The sequence below is a fragment of the Lutjanus erythropterus genome, chromosome 22, assembly GCF_056507025.1.
Source record: "Lutjanus erythropterus isolate fLutEry1 chromosome 22, fLutEry1.hap2, whole genome shotgun sequence".
Classification (NCBI taxonomy): domain Eukaryota; kingdom Metazoa; phylum Chordata; class Actinopteri; order Lutjaniformes; family Lutjanidae; genus Lutjanus; species Lutjanus erythropterus.
In genome coordinates, this window is record NC_139338.1 from 19,333,772 (window position 1) to 19,344,522 (window position 10,751).

Here is a 10,751-nt window from a genome sequence, read left to right on the forward strand (position 1 = left end):
TTCAACCTCTGCTCTGTCCCCGTCATCACTCATACAGCATTTCAATATTGTCAATAGGGTTGGGCGATGACTCGGATCAGCTCTCACTTCCCTGCCAGGCGAGCGGCCGACACGTCACCGTGCCGGTTTAAAAGGTCACCACACCACATGTCTGTAACTTTGTTGCGTTTGTAAGCTTGAAACGACATTAGCTGCTAAGCTATACTGAGGAAGAAAACACTGCTGTCACCAATTTAACCCAACATCTTGAGTTGGCAGAACTGGGCAGGTTTAATAAGAAAATTATAAACAGGACATAGAGATTTAATGTAAGTGGAATGACCAGCAGCAATCACATATTTTTCTGTTTCAGTTGTTATTTGAAAAAGCACAAGTTAGTGATATCATTGCAAGTTACTGAGGGGCTCTCCCATTAGTTTTGTTGCAGGGAAATTTACAACTTTACCATTCTGTTCAGTACATGATGATGTCATGTAATTCCCAGCAGAGTTTTGCACAACTCCACCCTCAGCAGGTCCAATCAGTAACATAACTGAAAACACCTGTGAGGGTCTGATCTTTAACAATGCATCATATCTAAGAAGTTGATTTTATGTTTTATTTATGTGAAATCAAAGTAACAGCTCAATATGTAGGGAAGAAAAAGGTGCATTATTTCCCTGTGATATATAAAGTGGAATAAAAAGTATGAAGTAGCATAAATTAAATAGCATAGTAGAAGTACCTTAAAATTGTACTTCAGTACAGCACTTGAGTAAAAGTGCTTAGTTACACACTGGAAGTTGTTCCGAGGTGGTCAGGTTGAATGGTGGTACAAATCACAGAACGCATGTGGTTAAAAGAATACTTTAGCAATACTTCTTTTGTTTTTAAAATAGCCTTTCAAGTTGATATTTTCCAACTTTAATCAAGACTGTCATCTTTTCGCCTTTGTTGGTACATGTAGATTCTGTACGATTTGGTAGGATATTGCAGGAAAACCTCCAAAATAAACTGTAGTGAACATTTTGCAGGTTTATTCACTATTTGCGATGCAAATTATCTTGAGAAAAACATAATTTTGGCAGCACTACACTCTATCAAAATGCGTTTGCTGTTGTAAATTAGTAGTATGTAAAAAATTTGTTGGAGACAGGTTTGGCAAGGCACATAAGCATATAGAGAGGGGTGAGAGAGGCGAAAAATGCAGGAAATTAGGGCTTTAAATACAATCAAAACCACTGAGAAGCTGGATTTAGTTTTACTCACAAAGCAACAAACACTTCCATTCTTCTTTCAATCAAATTTTACTTTTATGTGACACACATTCTAGTATGTTATCACTCAAATCACAGAACGACCACATGACTAATGAGGCGAAATGTTTGAGTGGGAATCTGCTGAGCTTTAATTTAACCATAATGGAGTTTTGATAACAGAGACAGCATAGTGATGGATGTGGGTTTTTGGATGAGGTCCAGTGCCTCCACAAGTACTGTAATGCTCTGCATGTGCTCTCCACAATCAATTCACTCACATTTTGCCCTCGGGCACTTTGCCTATTGATGACAGAGATGATGGACTTGGATAGACTGGGGGACTCATACAGGGAGGGAACTGGGTCAATGTCAGTCCCGGTTCAGGATCGACCCGTCTCGGGTGCCCGTCACTCAGTGTTAATGAAAGTCCCTGATCAATCCCTGTGCACAATCCTGTCACTGCAACAGAACTCATCAGCCTGGCTAAAGTCATTGACCACTGATGGAGTTATTGTTCCTGCTCTGGTAATTAAGTAAACGTTTATTTGAGCTTTTCTCTCTGTTAGGCTCCAAGGATGAAAATCTGGGCTTTGAAGGGTAACTTTGATATTCAACCAGGACTCTATGAGGATAACTCAGGATGCACCGATCGATCGTCCAGACACCAGAATTGGCCGGTTTTCAGCTTGACCGGCCATGACTGGTGACCGGCCGGTTCTGTGCCGTTCAAATTTACGTGCATGTGCCGGACAGTGGTCATGTCGTGCACACATGCTGGTTTTCATTAGAGCCTGACTGATATGGGATTTTCTGTGTGGATTGTGCACCGCTATGACCATGCAAAGGTACTCAGAAGGCTGTTTTCTCACACAAAAAACTGGCATTATAGAATATTATATTACATGTTAAATAATTTAACCAATTGTAGAAAGGTACACTCAGAAAAGAATAAATAAAAATAAAGTCTCACGTCCAGTTCTGGCTGTAACAATAAGGTTGACCGTGTCTCCCCAAACATTTTATCATCCATAATCTTTTAAGTTCTGCTTTTGTTTTTGTTCTCACTGCAAAGTGATACTACAGCAAGCTGTAGCAGCACATCAGTCTCTGGTTTGTTTACGTCTGCTTCCCCATGAAATCATGTGAGATCATGCTCCCTCTGGTTCACAATCTTGATAACGTCGTAAGGCCTGGCAGAAACCACTTTTGGATCAAATTGTTTAATTTAATTGTTTAATGGTCAGTGTTTTAGTATAAACATACACATTTAATTTCCATGCTGTCAATTATAGATATATGAAAAAAAAAAGAAAATCATAATCAGCCAAATCAGAACCAGCAGGTCAGACATGAATACTGGAAATTGGAATCAGCCAAGTAAGTTGCTATCGGCGCATTTTAAATTTGGTCCAGTGCTGAGGGAGAGCGCTGCAGCCTGTACACCGTCAAACTATCCCACGAAAAGTGTTCGTTTTTACCACTGAGAGATTGTTAATCAAAGTGTCTGACAACATTACTGAAAGAATTGCTACAGAGAAAGACCTTTTCTGTCACCTTCCTTCAAACTCGACAGAAAGTTGAGTGGTGATTGTTGGAGCAGAACAAAGACGAGCCAAAAAAAAGTTTTTGGTGAGTTTTATTTTGTGTTTGTTGAGTCTGAATGAATATGAGGATGATGAAGTTGACATTACATTTTTGCAAATCAGTCTGGTTAGTTTGGTGAAAACAATAAAGCAGCTGTTTCTGGTTAAAAAAAAAAAAACACACTGGCTGTCAGACAGAATAACAATCTGTGCCTGTCGGTGGCAAAAACAAGCACTTTTAGTGGATGTACTTTGATGGTGCACAGTTTTGCTTCTGCTGGCTCTCCCTCACTAGTTTCAAAATTTGTTGTTCCCTATTGTCACCTTGACAGAAAAACATGGGAAAATAGTTGAAAATGATCCTTGAAGAGAGTTGAATGTTATGTCTCATCATAAATCTCGTTCTTCCATGGTAAAACACATTTCAGTGGTTTAGCGCGGAGAGTGAAAAGCATATTTTTGCAGTTTTCTAGTAATTATGTATGACCTAATCGAGGCAAAGTGATAAATTAGTTGAACTGCTGACAGACAAACAATCAACAATGCTGTTTGGATCGCGCCTATATAGAGCTTTATTTCTGTCGAAACAGTATGAAGTAGCATTTTTCATCAATGAATGCATGTTGCATGACTGATTTATAAATTTTAAATCACTCGTTTTAACGTCACCACTTCGTCACAAAATCCGAAAGCAATTGTTTCCATTCGAATAAGACTGAGATTAAAAAGAAATGTTTACTGCTGATTTTTGGCCTAGTTAGTATTTATGAAAACGGGCTGTTTTTTTGTTTCATACATCCAAGTTTCAAGAGACAAGAATAGCTCTTGCTCCGAGGACCTGAATTGCCCTCTTGGTTCATTCATCCTTTCTTGAAATTAAATAAATGATGGCCTGTCCCTGTTAATGAAATTCATCTTATCAAAAAATCATCTCAGTCCTCTCTGGACAAAATTATCATGTTCTCATAGAATCAGAGCCAGTCCTGCTGGCCCAAAAGGAGCAAAGAAAAATTCCCTGTTTCGACAGTGTTTCTCTAAATATCACCGTCCTTAAATCCTTAAATAATTTAGTTTTTGTTTGGTGCAAATTATGTATTATACAACATTCCTGTAGTCCTGTGTGGAGGAGGTTGAGGAAATGTTTTTGACTAAACTACCACCGATTCCAATGAGACACATCTAAAACAATTCAAAACTAATTGTGCACGCATTAAACATCTTTGTTTTGCCGTCTGTCGACCAACAGATTTAGTAAACTGTTTTGTCACGCTGTGAATGTGGGACAAAACTTTTAATGAGCGTGTGCCTCTGTGGATCCAACAAAGAGACTAGGACATGGCGATCCAGTATTGTCTGCCTCCCTGTTGTTCCTCGCTGATAAGATTCAGCTCTCTGTCTACTCATCCATCTAATTATCTGTCTACCTGCCTGCCTCTGTCCATCGCCACCCTCCTCTATTGTTATTCACCCCCAGGGAGGACAAACATGACTCGCTGACCTCTGGCCATTAGAGACCTTTCAAGCAAAAAGGAAACTGTGACCCTTTTTACCTGTGGCGCTTGGGGTCATTGAACGCCACTGTTTCACTGCAACATGCCATTATATGATTTGATAGGAGGATAATGGCAGTTTGCTCTTGCCAAGTTTCATAGCCACAACCCAACTTCAACTATGGCTTCCAAGAAGACAAAAGCAAGATAACCCCAACTGAAAGTGATTGAAAACTTACCCTCTTTTAAACATCTCTGAACAGAAGGACGGAGCTTCTCCTGCACTTGGGGGTTAATATATAATCACACACTCAAGAGTTTCTTCCAAGATCTCAAAGACACAGAGGGGGCTTGACCTGGATTTTCGTAAAGCTCTAACTCCAGGCGACAGTCGTACTATTCAGGGATATCAAGTCTTATCATCTTCTCTTTTTTTTTCTAAGTAGGATCGCTTACTTTCGTAAAAGCTCTGGCTTGTAACAATAGGCCTTATTCTCTTGGTGATTGAGGTGCGGCTTTACGCTATAGCCCTTGATGCATAGGAAGGTAATTTCATGGCTCCTTCCTGCAGACACGAATCAGACACAGCGCTCTATTATCAAGCCCTGGATATTAGGCTCCTAGGTAGGGGATGGAGGTGGAGGGGATGTTAAGCCTCAAAGTGTGTGCATGTGTGTGTGTGTGAGAGAGTTTGAGACAGAGCCAGAGGGAACATGAGTATACTCTTAGAAACAAGGGTTCCCAGAGGGTTCTTCCTGAAATGCTGAGGTTCTACCCGGAACCATTTGCTTCTGAAGAGCCATTTTCTGAAGAAAGGGCTCCTCAAGGGGCACTTTGTAAGATTAATGGTTCCATTAAGAACTGTTTTCAACCAAAGAACACTTCTTGGAAGAAGGAGTTCTTTAAGTATTGTTGAAATCCTTAAAAAACTATTTCTCCAAGCTAAAACTCTAAAAGCAGTTTTGGTAGAATCCCTGGGTGTGTTCTAGATAAAACCCTTGGAATATAATAGGATTTTTGGTAGAACGCTCTGGTTGGTTCTAGATAAATCACATGGAATATAAAAGGGTTTATAGTAGATCCCTTGGGTGGGTTCAACATTAAAAAAACCCTTGGATTATAAAAGGATTCTCGCAGGATTCTAGAAGTCCCTGTGCGCGTTCTAGATAAAACCATTGGAATACAAGAGAGTTTTCAGTAGAACATAATTTAAGGGTTATATAAAAGGGTTTTCAATAGAACACCTGCGTGAGTTCTAGATAAAGCCCAATATAAAAGAGTTCTAAGTAGAACTTCCTGTTTGCATTCTAGATTAAACCCTTGAAATATAGAGTGGTTTTCAGTAAAGCCCCTGTGTGGGTTCTAGATAAAAGCTTTGGAATATAAAAAGGTTCTTGTTTGCGTTCCAGAAAAAACACACAGAATATTACAGGGTCCTCAGCAGAACCCCTTAGGTGGGTTCCAGTTAGCAACCTTAGAAGGTGGAAAGATTCTGGATGGAACCTCCAGAGAGGGTTTTGGGTGGAACCATTAAATCGTAGAAAGGTTCTTTCTCTGAAGGGTTCTGGGTGAAACGTCCCACAGATGGCTCCAGGTATAACCCTTTATGTTGGTTCTAGGTAGAGCTCTCTGAAAGAGTTTCAAGTGGACCCTTCAAAGGTTCTACCAGGCTTTCCTATGGGGAAAGAATCCTTTCTGGTTCTTTGGCGTCAGCACCTTTGTTTCTAAGAGCGTATATGTGGTCTTCATGAAGCAGTAGAGAGGGGGTAGTAGGGGGGGGTTCCTGTTCATGATGTATCACGTTCCGACTGGGCGGCTGCTGCCATCACATCAAAGAACAAAGGGGTGTTTATGTCAAGCCTGACTGATTTAGTTTTTATTAATGTCTTACCTCCCTTTCCCCCCACTACCATCAGCTTCCACACATCACTCCCCTTCCCCCATTATATTGACTCCAAACGGTGCTGTAGAGAACACACTGATTTCTTTTGCATTTGTCTCCCATTCTTCAACACACACACACACACACACACTGTGCTGGGTTCTTGCCCGACTCAGCTGGGGCCTCCCTGAAACGTGCCATGTATTCTCCCGGAGTGGATGAGGCGCACAGGCAGACATTCATTCCCACTTGAGTTCCTTTTTCTTCCCCCGAGCCATTTACACAGTGGAAAAGGTTAATTGCTTAAAACACCAGCGGTGTTATTTCAGCTGAATCCAGAAGCATTGCATTTGATATTGAACAGACAAGAGATTACTGTGATGATAACAAACCGTGTGCCAGCAGATTATTTGCACATGCGAATGTGATATGCTTTAATTCTTGGGATAACTTTAAAAGGAAATAATAAAACCTAAGCCTCCAGTTTTCTTTTTTTAAAATGTGGCAGCCATGGTAGAGTAAAACTATATACACCAACAGAGAGAGAGAATTCAAAGCATCTCTAAAGTTGTTAAATCATTTTCAGTTGAATCTGCCTTCACTCTCAGCTGTCCTCACCCATGAGTGATGGCTCCATGTGCAGGGAGCTGTGCTAATCCCTTATGACCACATTGTGTGCAGTATCGTCACCCCATGAAGACCATTAGCATCATAGCTGTGGGTGATCGGTTTCTACAGCTCAGGGTCAGCACTGGGTTTACTTTGAGGAACTCTGGAAGAAAGAAAGATGTGGATCAAAGTGAGGATTTTAGACGAGACAGACAGACAGAGACACGGAGGGATTAACTGGAGGATACATTTGACTTGACAAAGCAGAAAAATGTTGTTGTGAAAGAAAAACCCAACCCACAAAACACTGACAGGTGATTTACTAATTCACCAATTAGTGCTGCCTCCCCATTCATCACAGCTGACAGAATAATTTGACTATAAAAACATTATGTACTAATGTTAAGAGCACACTACTTTGGTAGTTAATGTAAACTTTTTGGCAGCTGTGAGTATGTTGTTCACATTGGATAGTGTTGAACGCTACGCTCCAGAGTAGTATAATGTAATTTCACTTTATGGTTTACATCATGGGATGACATTTCTCAACTATTAAAACTTACAGTCTCAAACAAGGAGTTGAACTAGTATTAAATTGAAAGACAAAGTACCACACAAGCTGAAATCACACCAAACATAACTGAAGTTTTTGAAGTTCAGATAATTGATAATATAATGAAACAAAACAGGACTTAAGCCCCTTTAACACTGGACAAAAACACACTAACATCTGGCTTTTATCTTCAGTGGGAAATGGTACAATCAGCATTCATTCCTGGGTCAAATGTCTGTGCAGTAGTCACGGGTATTTATTGGCTCCGGCTCCAATCAGCAATGATGGAAATATGACAGCAGGGTGGACACACTAATTTTCAACCCTTTTTCTACGCAAAGTTGTGAAGGCTTGTCTGTAACTTCTGTGGCTCTTTGTCATATTCTGTGGCTCTTTGTCAAATTCCATCCATCTCCATTCAAGCAGCACTCAAACATCATTCCCAATTAGTCATTGTGTGTTTGAAAAACAGACTGAAATTAAAGATGTGTAAAAAAAAAAGTAACCACTGTAACATTGTCACTGGCCTTCATGCTGCTCTGTACTGTTTACTAACTCATCTACAGGAAAATGGGAAAGGGCTCAATACAAAAAGTTTAGAAAAACATCCAAACATGATAAATACCATGTGCCGCACAGAAACACATTTAAAAAAAAAATTAATAATAGAATCCATTAGGTAATGCTCAGTGAACATTTATTACTATACCACAGAAGGGTAAGGGCAAACATCAGGTCAGCATGACGATTGTGTGGGACTGTGGCATAATTACAGCAGTGTGTGTGTGCGTATGGTTGAGTGAAAGAGACAAAGGAAAAAATAGGTGATCAGGGCAAAGGGATTAAACGCTAGCAATGAAGTTGTCTCGTGGCAGTAAATGTACAGTGAAGGTTACAATTTGCCAAATAAACTAAACAGAAGAAGTTCAAAAAGCTCCCATGTCTTGCTTGTCCTACTGAGTACAGTGATTGCAGAGTCGGTGGGAGTAAACTGGAGCAGAGTGAGCACCTCTCTGACACTGGATCACACTCCTAGGTTACAAAATATGGATAAAATACATATTCAGTGCCTTTTTACTGTGTTTACATGTATACTGTTGAATAAATAGATTTGAAGTCTTAATAAACGCTTCAGGACATGTTTATGCCTGTCAGACGCAGCTGCGATGAGAGACGGACTGAGCTGGTGTAAACAGCTGCACAGATTAAACACATTAAGGGCATTTCTGTTGCATGAAACATGCGTCTGACTCGCTTGTGGTCCATTCGGGGGGTGGAGTCTACAACCATGCAAAGTCCTCTGTGAGTCTGTACTTCGGCATACTAACATGCTGATGTTTAGCAGATGTAATGTTTACCATATTTGCTATCTTAACATGCTGTGTTAGCATGCTAGCATTTGCTAGTTTGCTCTAAACACAAAGTGCAGCTGCGGATAATGGGGGTGTCACGTGTGAACTTCATGGTGGCACTGGAGAGAAAGTTAAGGTGTTACCAAAGTTAGCATGGTAATATACATCGTCTGGAGCCATTAATGCTGTTGAAATATTTTATTCTAAACTAAAGTTTTGGACCAGCCAATAGACCATCGCTGCCTCCATAAAGCCATGCTGCTAGCATGCCTTAGTGTAAATTAATGAAAAATCCAATATTATAATCAGCTTCATAGACGTATTAAACATACCTTAAAATTCATGACATGACAGAATGTCCTTTAAATATTAATTTTTTATTTTCAATGTATGTTTTCTATTTAAGTCTTTGAATATTTACATCTTATCATAATGTTTAATTAAATCCAAGGTGGTAATTGGTGGCACATTTGGCTGCTGCCTTGCCTCATGAATTGAGGTATGAAATGAGTTATTCTCTGCATTCAGCTTAATTAGTTGTGTGCTCAAAGTAAAAACCATTTCTCTGTGTATGCGTGTGTGTGTGTGTGTGTGTGTGTGTGTGTGTGTGTGTGTGTGTGTGTGTGTGTGTGTGTGTGTGTGTGTTTGAGTGAGTGAGAGTCTATGCGATTCTGTGAACGCTCAAACACATTAGGTGTAAGTGGCGTCGGAGAGGCTAGCATCGTCAAACAAATTACACAAAGAGCGAGGCAGCCTGTGCTCTCAAACACGTTACAGTGATTGAGCTTGAGAGTTAGAGTGTGGCATTCTTTAAACATACCGTGTTTAGGGAGAAGTGGCGTATTCAAACACATGGATAAGAGAGATGGGGGTCGTGTAGCAAAATGCATTACGGAGTCGGAGAGGTTGAGGGAGTGCAACATTTCTAAACACATTACGCTGGAGCGCCGATGGCATGCTTAAACAGAGTGTTGATAGAGGGCGGCGAGAGAAGGGGGTCAAGAGAGTTTCTGTTTTATTTCGGCAAGGTGTGTGTGCTTTGTCCGCCCATTGAGTGCTGGCTGAGTTTTGACATCAGCTCAACCTGGGTACACAAACTTACCACAGTGATTCGTTTCACCTAAAGTACACTTGAGGGTTTATTGGCACACATACACACATGCACATAGACATGGATGCACATGTGAATAAAGTCACAAATTGAAACACACACCCAGTCTTTGTTGTTTTTTTTTAACTTGAGGCGTCCAATAAAACCAGCATGTAGAATCACTCCCAGAACTCCACTCCTGACCCCGCCGATAAAGCCTGTCATGAAAGATTAAGCTCAGATCGAGCAAAACACTTCAAGACATGTTCCCCCATACTTTATCTTGGCACTGTGTCCAGCCCAATTAACCTTACAAGCAGGCCCTTTTTCACGTTGCCAACTCTGAGGCAGCAGGGGTACCTCATCCCTGGCATTTTTCTTCGCCTGGCAACAGAACACCTTGAACAATGCAGGAAAAAACTTAAAAAAATGCTCTCTTCCACTCTTCTGCTCCTGTGGCAGGTTGAATCTTTTCAATTAGCCAGGTTGACTTTGCAAGGCTAATTAAGTCCTCATCCTTGATGAGCTGTCTGACTTCTCCTCCAAGCCTCTTACCGGGGGCTTACAGCCCCGCAGGGGCCACCGGCCAGACGGATTGTTGTCCAGCTGGAATGGGATTAGCAGCCCGCCAGGGGCCTGAGGCCCACAGTCCCTGAGCTTTTGTTTGAATCTGAAGTGTCGAGTTGGACGGGGTGAAGCAGGCAGAGAGGATTGAGGTAATCCCCTCCTCTTCAGGACTGCTCCCAAGAGCAGCGAATCCCCAGTAAACCCCTGAACACTGTAGACCACCAACCACCATCAGAGCCACTGTTTACCCATCACACCCCAGCAGGTAGAAGGCCAAAGAAGACTCCCCGACCCTGACATGAATCAATGTATGTTCCAAAGGGTAATGTTTAATGCCTGTAATCAAAACATGTTGTTCCCTGGCCAAGCGTTAAGTATGGGAGTTGT